Below are 18,941 nucleotides of genomic sequence, written 5' to 3' on the forward strand. Positions count from 1 at the left end.
AATGCGCCCCCGGCCCTGATTTGTGGGCCGGGCTTCTGTGCGTCTTGAGCTTCCCTGAGCCCCGGCCCTGCCTCCCCCCACCCAATCCCACACCCCAGCAGCATCCTCTCCCGGAAACAAGCCTGCTGAGCAAAGGCGGAGGCAAACCTTGGGCCTTCCGCTCTGATTGGTCTCCCCCCGTCGCGCGGGGCGAGGCGGCGATTGGCTGCCGGGCGTTGTCAGTCGCCGAGGCCAGAGCCGTCGCCGGGGAAGCGCAGCCCGGCTCCGGTGCTCCCGCTGCCGCCGCGGCTGCTCGGCTGGTGCAGCTGAGCGAGCCCGCGCGGGCGCCACCGCCGCCTCCGCCGCTGTCCACCGCGCGCAGCCAGCGCGGCGGGGCTTGCAGGAGGCCGCCGGGAGGGGCGGGCGCGCGAGCGGAGCACGAGGAGGCGGAGGCGGGGGAGAAGTGATGCTGGCGCCGGGGATCCGGGCAGCGGCAGCGGAGAATAAGCATCTTCGGGACCCCGGCTGCAGCGTCCCTCTGGCCCGCGGGCCAGCTGAACGGCCAGAGACCGTGCCTCCCGCGGGTAAGGTGCGGCTCCTTAGATGGCTTTGTGATCTTAGGGTGCTTACGAGGCGCTTAGCGGCCAGGGCATCCGGACAAGGATGTTTGGGACCTGGACAGCGAGTCCTTTGCCTGGCCAGACTGCTGCTCGTGCCGGTGCGGCTTCAGCTCCTGCCTTCTGGCTTAGGCAGTGACAGACTTTGACAGCGCGTGGATGGCATTGTGTGTGAGAGAGTGTGGGTATGTGTGTGTGTGCGCGCGCGCACACGCACGAGGTTTGGGGCACTTTGCAAGGAGAGGAGTAGGTCCCTTTTATGTGGACCTGTGCCCTTCAAGAATCCCGGCTGGGATGGAGTGAACAGTATGCTTTTAGCTTGGCTGGAAGGAGAACTCGGTACACTGGAAAGTCTCCCGTGGTTTAGAAGGAACCCGGCAAATTGAACTTTATTGCCTTAATGAAAAGGAGCCTTTGGGTCTGGCGCGTCAGGGGAGAAGCGCATTCACTAAGGCTCCCCGGAGTCTCACTTTACGCCAGGGACTTTGGAGCAGCTAGTACTGCTTGGTCCTCCTCACTGAAGAGGAGCAAAGAGAAGTTATGTGGGGCGAAGGCCAGAGGCTAGGCTTTGGTACTGACCACTTTTAGGTTGCAGAAGCTCCGCAGGGGAGACTTTGTACACTCCCATTCCGCTCCAAAGCATTGGCGCCTTTGGGCTCAGGTGGAGGCGACTGCACCATAGGGCAGAGGTGGAGTGGAATTAGTGTGCCTGTTGGAGGAACGTCCAGGAGGAGTCACTTCCTCCTTGGCCCCCTTGACAGTTGTGCCGTCCCGGTTTGGGACTTATTGTGTCCTGGGACAGATGTTGGGCGAACTGTTAAGCTCCCGAACACTTCACATCTGCTGGGATCTGGGCCCCCAGACTCGAGAGCACACTAACTAACCAAGCTAACCAGGTTTCTGTACCCAGCTTCTTTCAGGGCGTATGCTGTTTTTGTTTTGTTTTTCTCACATGCTCCGTATTGTAAAACCATTGCGAGTTCCATGTACACTGCAACCTTTTCCGCAGAAGATGAATTTTATGCGCCGCAGCAACTGGGTATTGCTCTCAGCTGAGTCCGGATCTCCACAGCTCACTGCAGTGGTTACCCCATCCCTGTTCAGGACGCACAAACTTAAGAGTTCGCGGCTGTTTTCTCTGGGATCCGTTGCCTTCATAGTAATCCCTCCTTTTGAAACTTCATGAAATATTTCAGCACTCAGACACTTTGCCTACCGTGTCTCAGACGGGAAAGACTCTGTGACCAGAGATGAGATTGCAGGGAGCTGTCAGGGTGGGGAGGGCAGCTCCCCTGGCTGGGAGTGTTGGGAAAACCAAAATTGGCTCAACACATTGGAACTGGATCTTGAACTGGCTACAGCGCTTTCTCTGTTTGAAGCTGTGTTATCTTTTAAATCAGAGGAATCTGTTGTTCGAGCACAGAACAAACCTGATCATCACCACCACCACCACCAACAACAACAAAAATGCCCAGACTTAAGACTCAGAAACCGCTTTGTTCAGGTTCATTCCTGGTTTGGTACCAGTGAAAATGAAAGTAAGACGTCCCATGAGAATATTAGAGGCAGCAAGGAGAGAGCTGTTTAAAACCCCAGGCCTTTGCCTCTAGGCGTTTTTGTAGTTTGCAGAGTAAAGATTCTGTTTTCCCCCAGTTTAGTAACTGAGTTATTCTAAAAGAGATGAGCAATTTATAGTGAAGTAGCAGTGTTGTTAATTTTGTATCTGATGGTAGTTGCTTTAGTAGAAATTGCTACCGAGTATTTGTTTTTAATACTTTTGACTTCTGGCTCCAAAATATGTTTTTCTGATATATTTAAAATATACATTTTTCGATTTCCCATCAAGATTCACCTGCCTCCAGGTGTTTTTTGATTTTTTTGGAAACCTGTGGACTAGCAAAAATATTTGTGTTCACTTTGACTTGGTATGAAGGTACTAAGATTAAAATGAGTTACGCATTATTAATAAATAACCCCAAATGAAGTTAAACTCAGAGGAAATAAGTAATAACAGCTAATATTAAAAATCAAACTTCTTAGGAGAATTTTGACAAATTGGCCAATAAAATGCCTTTCATGTAGCTACCAAGTAATTTCTAAGTAGACTGCATTATATATTAGGGTAAGCGACAAGCCTTAAAATAGAATAATGTGCTCATTCTATGGTGGCCCTTTTAAGGAGAGGCTTATATTCTGGGAAAGGATTCTTTTCAGATAAATGTACCTTATGAACAATTAGAATAAATATATTAAAGTTAAGATAAACATGTGCATGCCCATAAATCAGGATTAAAAATAGAAGTATGTTTTTGTGTAAGCTCAGTGAAGCTGCCTGTAAAAGCCAAGAGGGGAGTGCAGTATTGGTTTGTGGGTGGTAATGGTACAGTAGCCACTTAGTTTTTAATCCTGTCTGATACACTGTCTGATACTCTGGCCTTTTCTCTCCCCATTCATTCATGTGTATGCCATGCACACCACACACACAAGGGGGGGGGGAGAGAGAGAGAGAGAGAGAGAGAGAGAGAGAGAGAGAGAGAGAGAACATTAGAAGTATAATAGTGATGCATTTGAAACAATTTAACAATTCCATTTTGCATGAGAAATAATATTCATTTGTCAATGTTGTCAACCCTTTTGGTAATGTTATTGATTATGATGCTTATTAAAGTAAATTTTAGCAAATTGTACTTTATTCCTAATGTGTGGGTAAAAGGCCCTGTAGGTGTTAGGACTTTATCACAGAATAATGACAGAGACAACCACCATTGGGTGCTATTTAAATAAGCAAATGACAGAAAAACAATAAAACTAGCATACTGATCTTCTACCAATGTGTATTTTCTACACCCTTACTTCAGGGTTCAGGTTTTCCATTTCATTATCTATTCACCTAATTCACATTAGTTTATATATCCCCGTCAAGTACTTTAATTAATGTTGAAACTGTCAAGCAGTTACAAGGGTAGCCCCCATGCCTGCTGGTCTTGCAGGTCTGTATGAGGTCCACAAGAACATCCACTGGACGTGAGTGTTAAGGTAACGGTTGGTGCATCCAAGACAACCAACCAAAAAGATGACAAGATACCTATCCTTTTAAATGTCTAGCATTCAGTCAGATGTGGGGGCACCCACTTGCAATCTTAGCCTTCCTTTAGTAAGCTGAGGCAGGGGGAGGGCTTGTGAATTTGAACTAGCTACCTAGTGAGAATGTGTCTCAAAAAATTGTAAATCAACCCAGAATATTTTTCAGAGGAACTAAGGAATGAAATATTTGACCTTTAGCATAATTAATTTAAATCAATAGTTTAAGAAGACATTTATGACTCTTTAAATTCAACTTATATATAAAACATTATCCAAAGGAATGTAGTGAGTCAGTGGTGGCTAAGGATGGATTCAAAAGCATAATTTTAATGAAAGATTTTCTACGTCTTCTATATTGAAAGCGTTGAATCCATGGCATTTGTAAAGGCCTATCATAAGTCCTGGATTTTGGACTCAATGTTGCCATTAAGATTATCACCAGTAAAAGACTTATGATCCAAGTCTCTGGTAAGAAATGCCATGTTTCCATGAAAGTCTGCCTTTAGTTAAAAATCAAGTTGGTTATCCAGACAGTTCAGCTATAAATAAAACTTGTCAAAATTGTACCTTTGTTCCACTTCCATGAGAGAGAGAGAGAGAGAGAGAGAGAGAGAGAGAGAGAGAGACTGTAAGTATAATTCCAATTTTATTTTCTGTGCTTCCTTCTGTTCCATCCTTTCTTGAAAGTTTAGCTTGATTATGAAAGGATAATTATCACTTACCCCATGTGAACAGTGGACCCAGCTTAATTTTTTAGAAACTACCTTGTAAATAATACATTCATATTAGAGGAAACTGAAGTTTATGCTCTCAAGAAGCCATATTGCATAATAAGTGACTGCCAGCTTGCTCTGCAGCCCTAGTGGGACAGAGAATTCATATGCGATGTGTAGTTAGTGCTGAAAGTTATTTCTCAATGGTTTCTGTCATCCAAGAAAACATTCAAAAGTTTAGTGATCCAGTCTAGGTTTACAAGATGTGGAAAGCCTTCTGATATTATCATCTCAGTGTTTTGTTCTCCAGAGCCAAAAAATATGTATCACCCATTTAGTATTTCATCCCTTTTATGGTATGTTGCCCTCCCTTCGTCCCTAACTACAAACATGAGAAAACTTGTGTTTTACCAAGAAAGTTAGTTGGTGAGTACATCTAGCACACCCAAGCCGATGGGGAAGGTGTTTGATAGGAGCTAAACAGGGATCAAATGTTTTAACTTGGGAAGAACACAGATCCTTAGCTCGAGCTTCCTCCATGAATAAGGATGAATATTACTCCAGGAATGTGGTGTCTGAAGTCAGTGAAGGTAGAGCTAGGTTTGGAAGCAGTGTTTGAAGCAGTCTATCACCATATACATTTGCCCCGAGAGTTAATGTTTTCCAAAATAGACAGGAAAAAAGAAATGAGAACATCTAATCATTTATACATATAGTATCTCAACATAGGACCCAAATGTTACATTGTATTAATACTATAGTAGACTCAAGAAGTGATGAATTGTGGTACATTTAGAGATGTACTGGAAAGTTTGTTGGGTTGTACATAAGTTTGCAATGAAATGTTTGTTTTTATGTCAGTTTTTGTATCTATAGAATATAGATTGTCTATGGTCTCTAAAGCTATATTTATAGACTCATAGAATTTTCTCTACGTGCAAGAATCTCTATGTGGAAATGTCTCCATTTCCGGGGTCTGTGAAATTCAGTGATTAATAGATAAATTTCAGGGACTCTGAGCAATCCCAGAATTGTTGGCAAGTTTTTTTTTTTTGTTCTTTTATGTTTGAGGATAAGGAAACTATGGCAGAGGAAACTTTAAAAGCTACTTTTCTGTTAGTTTTATAAAATGAGGACAGTTACAGCAACTCATGGCACGTACCACAAAAGGTAGATTCAGAACAGAGAAGGCTAGCATGGATGAGTGATGAAGGGATTTTAAAGAATTAGTGTTTGCTTTTTAGTTCTCATAAAGAAGAAAAAAGAAATTGCCTAAATTCCATCATAAAACACCCCGTGCATAGTAAAATCACTGTCCTGAAGAACAAATTTCTAGCGGAAGAGATGGTTTGTAAGTGCGACATGCTGCATTGCCGTCATTGGCTTATTTTGATTCTTTTGTGGCCAGTGATTCCCTGACATATATAAATGACGTCATGGTTGAGTCAGTTCCACACGGAGCTAGACTTTCAGGCAAGTTTCCCTCTGTCCTAGCACTCACTGAGGACAAATCCCAGAGACCATGGAACATGCTAAATATATACAGGTGTCCCATGGGCCCATGCATACTGTGTAAGGACTATGCTGCGGCTGTCTTTTATCAGTAGTAAGCTAGTATATATGCATTCTGGACCATCACTACTCAAGCTCATGTCTGTACAATAGAGCATCAATAATTACTTGTATTTCAGTATTTGAGTACATACACGGATCAAATATGAGTAATGCATGTTCATTTCTTTGAATGAACACAGCTATCTAATTGCACAGCGGACAGGTGCTACATTTTAAAATAAACAGCAGCTAACAAACAACGGACTTCATCTCTAAAACTATTTTGGTAACTATTTTGGCCTAATTTCCTAATGATAATCTTTTAGTTTCTAAGCTTGCTGACTATACTATAAAATAGGCCAATCCCAAAATTACTTAGTGAACTAAAAATAGTCATTTCCCTTTGATATAATGTTGATTTTTCTTTTTGATACCCATCTTCCCTCATGACCTCTCCTCCTCTCTGCTCTCCTCTGCTCTCCTCTCCTCTGCTCCCCTCCCCTCTGCTCTTCTCTCCTCCCCTTCCCTCCCCTCCCCTCTCCTCCTCCTTCCCTTCCCCTTTTCTTTCCCCTTCTTCATCTGTTTCTCTCCCCATACACACACACACACACATACATACATACATACATACCTATTTATATTCCAACTCTTTGTATGTTAAATGTTGCAGTTATTAAGTACTATGATATTAAAACTGAAAACTTCATTAAGAATTTTTTCAATAAATGCAAACAAATATGTAGGTTCCTATGTTCCCGTATGCTCAATTGGAATTGTACAGAGACATCACATTAATTACAAAGAGGCCATCAAGAAATTTACAGAGATTCTAGCATTTGTCTAAGACAGAAGATGAAGGTAAATGGCCAGAACACTGATTCTTGGTTGCTTTAATCCTGAGCACAACAACATTAGTTTTTTTTTTAAAAAAGAAGTAAATATATCTGGAGTATAAGTGGATTTTATTAGCAAAAACATTCAAACATAAATCACTCCAAGGAGTTAACCTCTCAAATTGTTAAGGATATCAAAAATTATAATTCCTCTACCATTTACCACTGTATTGTTAACAAATGAGAGGAGAGAATAAAGACCACAGACAAAATAAAGCACACTGTTAAATAGTTTAAGATCTGTGTGAAACTAAAAAAAAGATGATTAATATACAATTATAGGAAATAGGGTAATTATTTGAGGCAATATATAACTATATTGCATTCTAAGTTAAAGAGCACACGAAGTGAGTGGTTAGCATAAAATGTACTTACTGAAAGTAAGTGAAGCTAGAGACTTATAATCCATAAGTATATGGAGAAAATGCAAAGCTTGAATCTTATACAAGTTAGCATTTCACCTGTAAAAATGCCCTACGGATAATTAGAAATGAATTAAACAGGAAATTTTCTTAGTGCAAATTCTGATAATGATTTAATGTCCACCCTTACAGGAGCTTATTTGTGTTTTCTGCAAATTGAGAAAACTCTGTTATAATTCTCAATTCCTGTTTATCCCCCTCCAGTGGACTGAAAGTTAATTGAAGAATGAGATTTATGTTTGTTTTTTATACAGGAACATTGGATGTAATTAGACACAGTACATATCATGATTATACAAAAACTTTAAAACATCACAAAAGCAAGAGTGGACAGCAAGTGTTTTCATAATTTGCAAACGTACAAACCCGGTAAGCATTTAAGTATTAATTAAGTGATAAAAACAAAGTTACATTTTTGATGAGACGTTTCTGAAGCTTTTAATGAATGTTGGTTTACTTACACAGTTTCATCAAGGCACCAAGGAAGAGGTAGAACACAGGGACTCCAGGACTTCTGATAAGGCTGTTTGTTGCCATGAATACATTTTTCTTTAGCTGTGTCCAACAGACGTCACTCACAGCTAACTGAAGGAATAGGAGGCACAAGATGAAGGAATAGGAGGCACAAGAAAAACATTCAGTTTTGAGCGTACAGAATCGAAAGCAATGGAGAGAAGCGGATTGGTTGTGAGCTCCTAGGAGAAACTGATGAGATCTTTCCCAGGTCCGGTCACCAATGGAGGAACCATTGTCAAGTCTCATCAGTTTTCCTTTGCTTCCAGCCCACATTGCTAGAATGGGGAATGGACATGGACCACTTCAGGATGCATTCCCATGCCCTAGTCAGGGTACATCTTGAGTTTTAGCCTTTCAAAAGCACATTTATGGGAAACCAGAGCACTGTTCATCTCCAGAAGGGAAAGTAGATACTGGGCAGGTCAAAACTTCATACATCCACTGTGTATATGAAAAGCCTTAAAAACTCCCTTTGTTTCAATCCCAGAACTTATTAACATGCATTATACTGGAATTAAGCAGAGATAAACACAATGTCATTAATGTAATCTTTGAGAAATGTCGGCATAAAAATAATCTGTTATCCAGTAAAGAGGGAATGGGTGGAGTGTGCATCTCAACAATTAGGTCTTAGTTTTAGCTTGGATCTGTTGCATTATTTGGAAAGATTAGCAATTACATTAGACCTTTCTAGTGAAATAAAAAGATACAAAATGTGCTATGAAGGACGATCATAAATTCATTATGTATATATGTAAGCTTAGATCAAATACTAGCATTTATTATTTTGGATAGGATAATTGTATCTATTGTAGTTTTAAGTATAAGAAATGGTTTAATTAGGAATTGGCATGTCATTATATTCAACTCTTTTATAACTATTGATAATAAATCATAACTCTTTAAAGAAAATAAAATAGTGGTCGGGATATATGTCAGTGGTAAAGCACTTGCTTAGAAGGTTCAGTGCCCGAGAGTCATCCTGACCTGAGCAGAGAGTAAATTAATTTTTCTTCAGCCTTTGTGTTCTCTTCACATCCTCAGGTGATTGGATGATGCCTACTCTTAATGGTGAGGAGGTCTTTACTCCGGCTTACTAACCTGTTCCTATCCCCTCCACCCTTTAAAATGCCCGGCAGTGGTACTTGCCTCAGCCTCCTTAGCATCTCCAACCCAAGCCAGACGCTGGCGCGTAAATTAAGCATGGTACCTCTTCACAGATTGTCAATACTTAAACAGAAACTTTTTTTGTTTTTACTTTTTCTCTAGTTTTTATACTGATGTTTGTTTATCTCATAATTGCTTTGCTTTTACTTTTTAAGCTCAACATTTGAGAGGACTGACACAGTTTGAATTCAAGGAGTCTCCTTCAACTCTGTGGCATTACATTTGTTGAAAGTACTGTAATGTGTTCCATACGAGATAAGCAAACAAACAAATGTTTAGTAAATGTTTAGCATGAGATAAATAAGCAAATGAATAATTAATTAAATCTCTTTCTGATGAAGAGTTACATGGACATGTCTTTGATCCTTTGGTCAGCATAACCAAGGCCTAGACTTATACAAGAGGTGTGGGAGCTGGGAAAGGAATTGCTGCTTTGAAATGTGGTTTTGAAATATGGGTGCATGTGTTCGCTTTCATACTTGATCATGTGCCTTCCATTACGGTTGAGTGGGCAGTTAATGCTGCTGGATAGGACTGGATCAGAGACCTGGTTTGTGAGGTTTCCTCCACACATTTCCCCGCCCACACTTGCAGTTATCAGCACGCTGTAAGTGCATGCAAATGATGGTTCACCGATCTTACTTGGTCATCCCCTGGGATCTGCGAAGTCATCTTGACCACCGGATAGCAATAAGCTGTTGAAGTTTTGTCCATTTTCCTAATTTTGGATGTTCGCCTTTCTCATCTTGTAATTAACTGGACTAAATGAATTATATGAACAATGTGATGACTATTCACCTGCTCAATGACAATATTAAAAATAATCATGTCCCATGTTGGCAGGGATAAATGGGCCTGGTGCTTTCAGTTCATTGCAATTAAAACTGGCACAGTCCTTTTGGAGAGCAATTTGGCATTATATGGGGGAAAACCCATGAAATATTCATACTATCTAATCTATTAATATTCCTTCTGGGATTCTGTCCTAAGGAGATGATCCAGCGTGTAAGTGGTCACGTCGTTGGAGACATTAGTGGATTCAACATGTAAGACAACAAGAAGAAATAGGTAATCAAATGGCCAGCAGTGTCCTTCTTTACAGACATCAGGGGCAGGTGCACAGCCATGACAAGCCAACGTGAGGATTATACTGAGGTGAAATGGATGTAATTTGTTTCTTGAGGAAGAAAAGCAGCATACAATTACATGCAAATACTGTAAAATCTGGTGAATCATGTATAATAAAGTGGGTTTTAAATGGGTTGTAAAATACCTGCTCTCTCCCCATTTTTCTCTGATTTTTGGATGTATTATGGCCTTTGTGGAAAAATTTAAAAATCCCAGACATATGCTTTTTTTTCTCCTTCACTATTCTTGCACTGAATGTTAGCCATTGCTCTGGGCCGTTGCTGTCTTTTCCTTGACCCCTCTTCAGTGATCTGGATGATTTTCATCTCCTCATTCTGTAAAGGAGAGACCATTCCCATGTTAGTAAGGCAACAGTCTGCCCTCAGAAGAAAGTTCGTCCCCATGTCAGCACGTGTCTAATCACCACGCCCCCTTCCAGCCCCTTTCTAAGCATGTTTCTCCTAAGAGAAGAAGTTCAAATGCTGAGTGATTCTGAACTGGCTTCCTGTCCACTGTTCAAATTGATCTTCCAGTCTCCTCCCCTCCACTAGGCTCTCCCATGAGACGTTTTTGACTTTCTCAACACCACTGGGCATAATGATCTGTGTTTTAATTTTTAAAAAGATGTTGTGTCTCTTTAAATTAGTGTTCTTCAAAAAAACAACTAATTAAAATAAGTCAAAGATGCTAAAATATCATATTGATATTTAATACTATTGCCTATGGCAGTGAAATAGCATTTAAAACAGGAAAATAATTAAAATGTAGTGATAAAATATCCATTTTATGAGTTCACGTATTATCTTGCTGGAAAAACAAGAAGGAAGTGTATGCAGTGTGTATGCTCCTCACTGGATGAAGAAAATGCACTCATACTGGTTCTTTATTGGAGATTATTTCATATCACAGTCTTTCTTGTTATTTCTGCTTGTCAATTATCATAGTCCCTTCAACGTACTAAGTTCAAAGTTCATTTCCAAGCGGCTGCGGCGAGTACACGAGTGCCGCTTTGTGTGGGAAGTACTACTTTGTACAGTTGGAGGTACTTACCTTTCTTGTGAAATAAGCTAATTCTTAATTTCTACCTTAAGAAGATGTTGCTTTCAAAGGCAGACGTGAGGAAGAGAAGAGATCCTTGTGAAGTCATGGTGGAGGATGTTGTGGGGTTGGCCACAGGTGTAGCTGAGCTACCCCTTCATTACATGGCTTTCCGTGACTGTATCGGAGGACACACTTGTGTGAGCTAAAACCTCGTTCCCCCTCTACTACAGCTTCCAGGGATACCGCTGGCATGCCTCTCTTCCTTCCTGTTTAAACTCCCACACTTTGCTGTCTAATTCCAGATCCCCCAGCAACCGCTTGATGGGGAAATAGTTGTGTGCTTTTAACAGTTTTTAAAAATACAGAAGCCTTTTTATTTGTGTTTTAGTGTTTAGTCCATTATTATGAGTAAGTATAACATAACAAAATTTGAAAATTAAGTAGAATAACGCTTTAGTAAATGGAAAAATTATTCTTGTCTTATTAAGTATTTTATTGAGAATAATGAAAGCTGGTAATTTTAGAATCGTATTATGTTTTAGATACAGAATTGCTAATGAGTTTACAACCATTATATGATTTAATATTTAGGAAAACATGGGAAATAGATATTATTATCTCTCCATTTTTATGGATATTGAAACTGAGAACAAGAGATAAATTATATACCATTTTTTTTTTAGGCTGGAACCACGAATTTTACACCAGAACCTTAAACAAAAAGTCTACTTCTTTGTCTTGTATGCTCAGATATAGTAATTGGTCTTCATTTTCTCCTCACTTTTCTGCAAACATAGTAAAGGAAACAAAATATTAAATACTCAAACCTGCATGTTTACATATGTAGACACTAGGAAGGTTTCACACTTACAGACTCAGAGAAATTTAATCAGTAATGAGACAGCCCCATAGTCCTCAGTTGTTGGAAGAAATTTCTGTCTGCATTACTTTTATGTTCTAAGAAGTACCTTCTGTCATATACAGTACTATTTTGCTACTTCACATTGGAGGCCAAATTATGATATGCAAATTAAATAATATTTTTTGAGAGGTCTTATGTCCTTAGTATCCAAAATGCTTATTCATTTTTGCCTGTCTTAAAATAATTAAACTGCATTTTGCATTAATATTAATGACTATAATTTGTTTAGTGCCTTCTGTATACCAAGTAGAGGTTTGGAATATAGCAATGAGAAAAATAAGACCTCCAAATTCTTGAAACCCACGTTCTGAAAGAGGCGGTAGAGAGAGGAGAGAGAGAGAGAGAGACAGACATACATTAAATAGTATCATACTTCGGGAAGTGTGTGTCCTAGGTATGAAATGAAGACAGCGGCTGGATGAAAGCATTCCAGAATATGGAGGGTGCCTTACACAGGGTAGCTGAGAAAATCGAAAGATGTGGTATTTGATGAGAGACCTGGATTACATGAAGTCATGTGACTGGAGAGGAATTTCAAGGGCTTTAGAAGAAATCAGCGTGCATGCTACAGGCACCTTAAGCACACCCAGTGTCACCAGAGTGGATAAGTGAGGAAGTGTAGGAGATGGGAATGGGGGGAATCAAGTGAGCCCCCATGTGCCCAGTAGATGATGGATATTGTAGAAAGGATTTAACTCTTCATTTGATTGGGTTTTGAATGGGAACGCGGCTAACCTGCCTGGTGAAATCAATGATAGGATAATACAAGAAGCCCCGTGGAGACCACTTAGGTACAAGGGCAGAGTCTTGCTGGAATGCAGGATAGTTGGGAGTCCTGGACAAGAAGCTTTGAGTTGTGTCCAGCCTGTCTAGATAGAACTCCCTTTTACTCGACATTGTAAAGATCGGAAATGGCAGGCACCAAGGTGTTATCTGAATCAATTTTATGTCTTTGTCATGTTTGTCCTTTTTATTTTTCTTGATGCTACTTATACTGATTTTACTATTTAAAAATTAAATATGCTATTTAGCATTTTCATTTTTTTCTCTTCCATAGATTTAACTCCTATTATAATATTTTTTCTTTTTATATGCTGTCTCTTCCTCTTTAGGCTATTGTTTGCTGACTTGAAAATAGTCTATAGCTATGTGCAGCATTTTATTGTGAGCACAGACTTTTAATCTTTTGTAATCATGACAAAATGCATATTACAGAAAAAAATTCAGAATGATTTGTAAAATGTAACTAACTACCTTGCTAAGCCAGGCAGTCTCTGATATTTGAAGTAAGGAGGGATCTAAGGTCCAGTTAATAAACCTATGTCTGTCTGTCTGTCTGTCAGTCTAGATCTGTCCTTAATGATAAGGGATACTTCTTTCACCCTGAATTGTCCCTAATGATTAGGAATACTACTTTCACCCTGAATCATTGTGCTCTGTTTATTTATACTTGACTTAAATCTCAGATATTGTAACATCTCTATTATATAGTGTTCATAAATAGAAGAGTAAAGCAAAGTCGGAAATGTTCGCAGCATTTTACTCAAGTACAGCCAGCCACGTATATTCTACACATTGCTCTCTTGCAGCTTTCCTGGAATTTTTAAATATTTTTAAAATGGGAAGTAAAAATAGACCTAGTGGGATTGAAATTATTGAAATGATCATATATAAAGTGTCATACAAATACTGTAAAATAATGATTTATTTTGTTGAAATAAAAAACATGAAAATTTACATGATGGCCACATAGCATTTTTGAAAAATAATCCTGTTGAAATTATGAATGAAAAATGCAATCATTTAGACTAAGATACATCATGAATTTAATATCAGATTACACAACAGGGAAGAAATTTGGTGAGCTGGAAGTGAGAGCAGATGAAATTGTTGTTAATTGCATAAAAACAGGAAGAGCTGATGGGAGGGCATCATGCGTTTGGCTAGAGGTGTCAGGCAGAATAAGAGCATAAGCCATATTTGATAGGGGAATGTATGAAAATTATCTAGAACCATTGAAAAAGGTCAATGCAATGATCCAAGGAATCATAGTTAGGTTTAATAAAAGAAGGAAACAGTGGAGAAAGTGGACCACACTAGGCACAGCAATAAAAGAGGAAAAGGTGCACATACCTTCAGTAGATATTTTTTGTCTTTTTCTATTTATTTTTGAGATTATAATTCCATAATTTTCCATCTTCTTCCTACCCTCCAATCCTTCTCATATATTTCTCCTTGTTCTTTTTTAAATTCATGTCTCTTTTTCATGAAATGTTGCTGCATGCATGTATGAGTAAATATATATATTTATATGTATATATTTCTGAATACATAACAACAGTCTGCTGTCTCCGTATAATGTTACTTGTATGCAAGTTTTCAGGCAGACCGTTTAGTATTATATAACCAATCCATGTGCTCTCCCCTTAGGAGGACGATTCTTTGTTGCCTGCAGTTCTTTGCTTAGGGTTGAGGCCTTGTGGTCTTTTCTCCTTCCTCTTTGGCATGTCAACTGCTGGTGTCCTTGGTCAGCTGATGTTTAGGCAGTCGTGTTGGAGAGACTTTATCAATATCAAAACTGCTGATGGAAGCCTGGATACAATACAATCTACTCAGTATACCAAATGAAAATGACAGTAAATAATACATTTATAGTCAGCGAAAATGTCCTTAAAACAAACCGCGGGATATCATCAGTTTTAGAAAAAAAGAGATATAAAATCCTCCAGAGTTTGTCACTAGAAAAGTCTATTAAAGGCGTCTTTTATGTAAGGAGAATATTAACCCAGAGAATCAGGAAGCAGTAAAGAGCAATGAGGGTGATAGATGTGTAAATAAGTCTAAATGAAATTTGACCTCATAAAATAATGTTGAAACTGAGTAAATTGAATGGAGGAATGTAATGTACAGACTTAAAAAAGAAGATACAACGGAATGCTAAATGAAGTGAAATTGGGTCTTTATTCCTAGAATTATCTAAAGAGGGTCATCAGACTTTGACAAGTAGGAATGCATGGTGTAAGAGCAGAACACTATAATAATAGTGATAAAATTGAAACGCTGATTAAAAATAACACTTGGATGGAAGATTGTGCAGTCACAGCCAAATATCCTGTTAGTGACATAAAGTATAAACTGATAAATATATTTGTGTGGTGGCAAAGACTGCCAGACTGTTTTGAAAATCCAACATGCCCTAGTTTCAAAGGATTATGTAAATATTAGGATGTACAGAGTTTGAAGAAAAACCATAGGAGACGGTATCTCTGCTCATGTTTATTCCCAGTAGGTAGTGACAGAGCTCAAGACCGTATGACAGTATTTTTTTTTTGGTAGCAAGTAATAACTGTATGAATGATTATTCTCATCGTACATCTACGCACATATGTATTGTGCACCTACTGTATCTAACAACTTCATCTCTCTCTTCTCCCCACTTCCTTCTGTCTGTCTTTCTGCCCATATTCCAGTTCTTTATTGTCTCTCCTCTACATTCAGGTCAACTTTTAAAAATAATACTATTCTACACACTGAGAGAAAACATACTTGTTTTTCTGTGTTTTATTTTTCCCAGTGTCATTCTCCAGTTTCATGGTTTTCCTAAAAATGACAGGACTCCATTTTATATGGTGGAACAATAATCTACTATATAGAATTTGCATTTTAGTCCATTTGTCTCTTGATGCCTAGGCTGATTCTCTTTCTTGGACACTGGGAACAGAGCTGTGGTGAATTGAGTACATAGGTGTCTCTCTTGCATTCTGATTACATGTCCTTCAGATTTCCGCCTAGCAATGGAATAGTTCTTTGAAGAGAGATGGTCCTCTCTTGTCAGCTTCAGTTTGCTGTTCTTATGGAACATCCATGCTGCGTTCCATAGTAACTATAGTTATTTACATTACCACCAACAGTGTGAATACCTTTTGCTCCACAATTTATTATTTTCAGATTTTTTTAAAAAGATAATAGTTGTGCAGGGATGAGATGCAGCTTCCGTGTGGTTTTGATTAGCATTTTCCTGACATTTCCCTGATGTCTCAGTTTGATTCATACATTTGTGGGTTGTTTGTATTTCTCCACTTGAGAAGTGTACATTCATTTTTTTTGGTAGTTTTATAACTGAATTACTTGTTCTTTGTTGTTTATTTTATTTTTCAGTATGCTTATAATTGAAATAGACTTGCCTTACTTTCTTCCTTCCCTTTCCTCTCTCCAGCCCCTACCAAGAGTCTTCCTTCTAACTTCTCCTATGTGCCCTCCCACTCTCAAGTTGATAGCCCCCTTTGTTTCATTATATATATATGTATATATTCATACACATATATTATTTATATGCATATATAATTTATGGGTATTGCACATATTTGTATACATATACATATAAATGTACATGTATGTATTTTTGTGTGTGTGAGTGCAAGTATATAAAAATATAACCTACTGAGTCCATTTTTGTTGTTTGTATATTTATGGTTTCAGGCCTGACTACATTGGACAACCAAAAAGGTGGTTCATCTCAGGAAGGGGCTAATTATCCTTCTTCCAGTAGTTATTAGTTGCATTTAGTTCTTTGTCTAGGGATGGAATTGTACAAAATTGCCCCCATTCCCCACCAATATTTGCATTAACAGTCCCACTATTCCAGCGCAGTTTATCCAGCTGTTTCTAGGGGAGACTGTTTAGCTGCAGACTTCCTTGCATTCTTGCTGTTAGAGCCATTCAGCCGGCCCCTCTTCCGTGATGTTCTCTTAGTCATAGATGCAGGAGCAGTGCTATTGATTAGATCTTTGTTATTTTTAAGAAGCAGGTTGTACTTCCGTATTTAGTAATGTGTGTGTGTGTGTACATGAACAATTAATGAAAAAAGAGGCTATGAATTTGTAAAAAATAGACGGTGTGTATCGGAGAGCTTGGGGAGAAAAGGAAAGGGAGAAATAGGGGTTACTACACCAAACCAAACACCAGTGGGGGAACTACCCTTTAATCATTTCATGTTTCATGAATGCTCAGATAAAAAAATTATGAATATCACATCTACATAGAAACCATCCAGCCCTCAAAATTATAAAATAACATCGATCACCAAGAAGTATGTTGGAGGGAGGCTGCTTGGTTGTTCCTGGCCGCTTGACTGCTCAGCCCCGAAATAATCACTCAGAAACTGTATTAATTAAAGCACTGCTTGGTTCATTAGCTCTAGCTTATTATTGGCTAACTCTTATATTAACTTAATCCATTTCTATTAATCTGTGTATTGCCATGGGGCTGTGGCTTACCAGGTAAAATTCCCAGCGTCTGTCTCCTGCAGTTCCATGGCTTCTCCCTCTCCGCCTTTCTTCTCCCAGCATTCAGTCCAGTTTTCCCTGCCTACCTAAGTTCTGCCCTATCAACAGGCCAAGGTAGTTCCTTTATTCATTAATGGTAATCACAGCACATGGAGGGAAATTCCACATGAAAAATGATGCTCTGTTTGCCCAGAATGATACTAGTAAATTATATTAGACAACCTGATTTTATGCAAATTCATAATAGTCTGATGTAAGGTTACATTTCTACAATAATCAATAAATAATCATTTCTACAATAATCAATGAATGTTAATAAAAGAAGAAAAAAGTGGACTGGAGATATTGCTTAATAATAAAGTAATTGCTTATTGTGCATGAAGCCTTCGGTTTAATTCCTAGCCCCACATATATTCTTTTTCAAATACCTCGTGTATTGATTGCAATCATTACTGCTATAAACACTTGGGAGCTTTTCCTGCATCAGGTAATATATTTTGAGATTGTCATTCCTCTGATCATATTTTTATTGAGTTTTGTCTTACAATGTGTTTGAGAATTAAATGTTTAAATTTATTGTTTTTAAAATTGGAAATGTGAGTAAAAGCTCATAGAGATTCATGTATCAGTTTATATTTTTGTATATTTGTTATATTTATTTTACATATTACCTATTTATCAATCTTCTGTTAGCTGTACCTATTTATCAATCTTCTGTTAGCTGTACAGGTTTTTTGTTATTCAATGAACTGTCTCTTCATTTTGTTGTTTGCTTATTGGCATAGTCTGTGTATTAATCCCCACCTAAGTTATTATCCATATAGATTTCTCCTAGACAGTGGGCGCTCTGTTCCTTTTGTCATCTGTTTTCCTGTGAAGAAGCTTTTCTGAAGTTTTTAAAATTGGTTGTTTGTGTCTTTCACATCCTACCTTTTGATCCCATCCATCTCCCACCACACCCCAAAGTAAATCAAAATAAAATTGAAGAGAAAATGAGGGAAAGAAAGAAAAAGGGGAAAATGGCATCATGGAAGCTGCAGTGTGGCACACTTGAAACACAGAGAGTCACACAGTTAAACCCTTTTACCCATATATTTTTACATGTAGGCATTTTTAAAAAAGAGTATTGGTCTCTGCTGCACTCTCAACACTGGGCTTTCACTGGGAATTTTCCTGGATATTCCGTTGCTGCTCTGTGTCTTAGAGATCCTACAGCCTTGGGTGTGCTACCCAACCACCCCCAGCCCTGTACACCAACAGATCACAGATTGGGTGGATGTTGGGGTGGGCTAACACATAACTCTGGTTCTGGGACTGGCTAGTTGCTGTTTTGGTTAACCTGAAGGAGCTTTTTTAGTAGAGGTAACCCCATTGGACATTTTTTTAATTTTAATTTTTATTTCCCAAGATTTTGAAGTCATTTTCAGAGGTCATTACTTAGGGCAGTATTTTGATGTGTTTTCCCTAGTAGCTTTGAAGTTTCTGGTTTTATATTAAAGTCTTTGATTTAAATAGCCATATCTATAAAGATAATGACAATTACTAACTATGGTTAAGATGTTAAATTCCTAAGAAAATCAAGATGTCAGTAGAACTCAGATTAATTTAAATTCAAACAGA

The 18,941-nt window shown here is 38.7% G+C and overlaps 1 protein-coding gene across 1 annotated transcript in view; it reads left to right on the plus strand.

The window, feature by feature from the left end:
• Window positions 1-412: 412 nt before the first annotated feature.
• The window catches only part of B3galt1 (beta-1,3-galactosyltransferase 1), a 517,332-nt gene continuing 498,803 nt past the window's right edge, over window positions 413-18,941 (plus strand). The window contains exon 1 of the mRNA XM_085681008.2: window positions 413-563. The gene's annotated coding sequence lies outside the window, so the exon portion shown is untranslated. The remainder of the gene's footprint in view (window positions 564-18,941) is intronic.

Source organism: Myodes glareolus, chromosome 21, assembly GCF_982192425.1.
Source record: "Myodes glareolus chromosome 21, mMyoGla1.1, whole genome shotgun sequence".
In the NCBI taxonomy this organism is placed as follows: Eukaryota; Metazoa; Chordata; class Mammalia; order Rodentia; family Cricetidae; genus Myodes; species Myodes glareolus.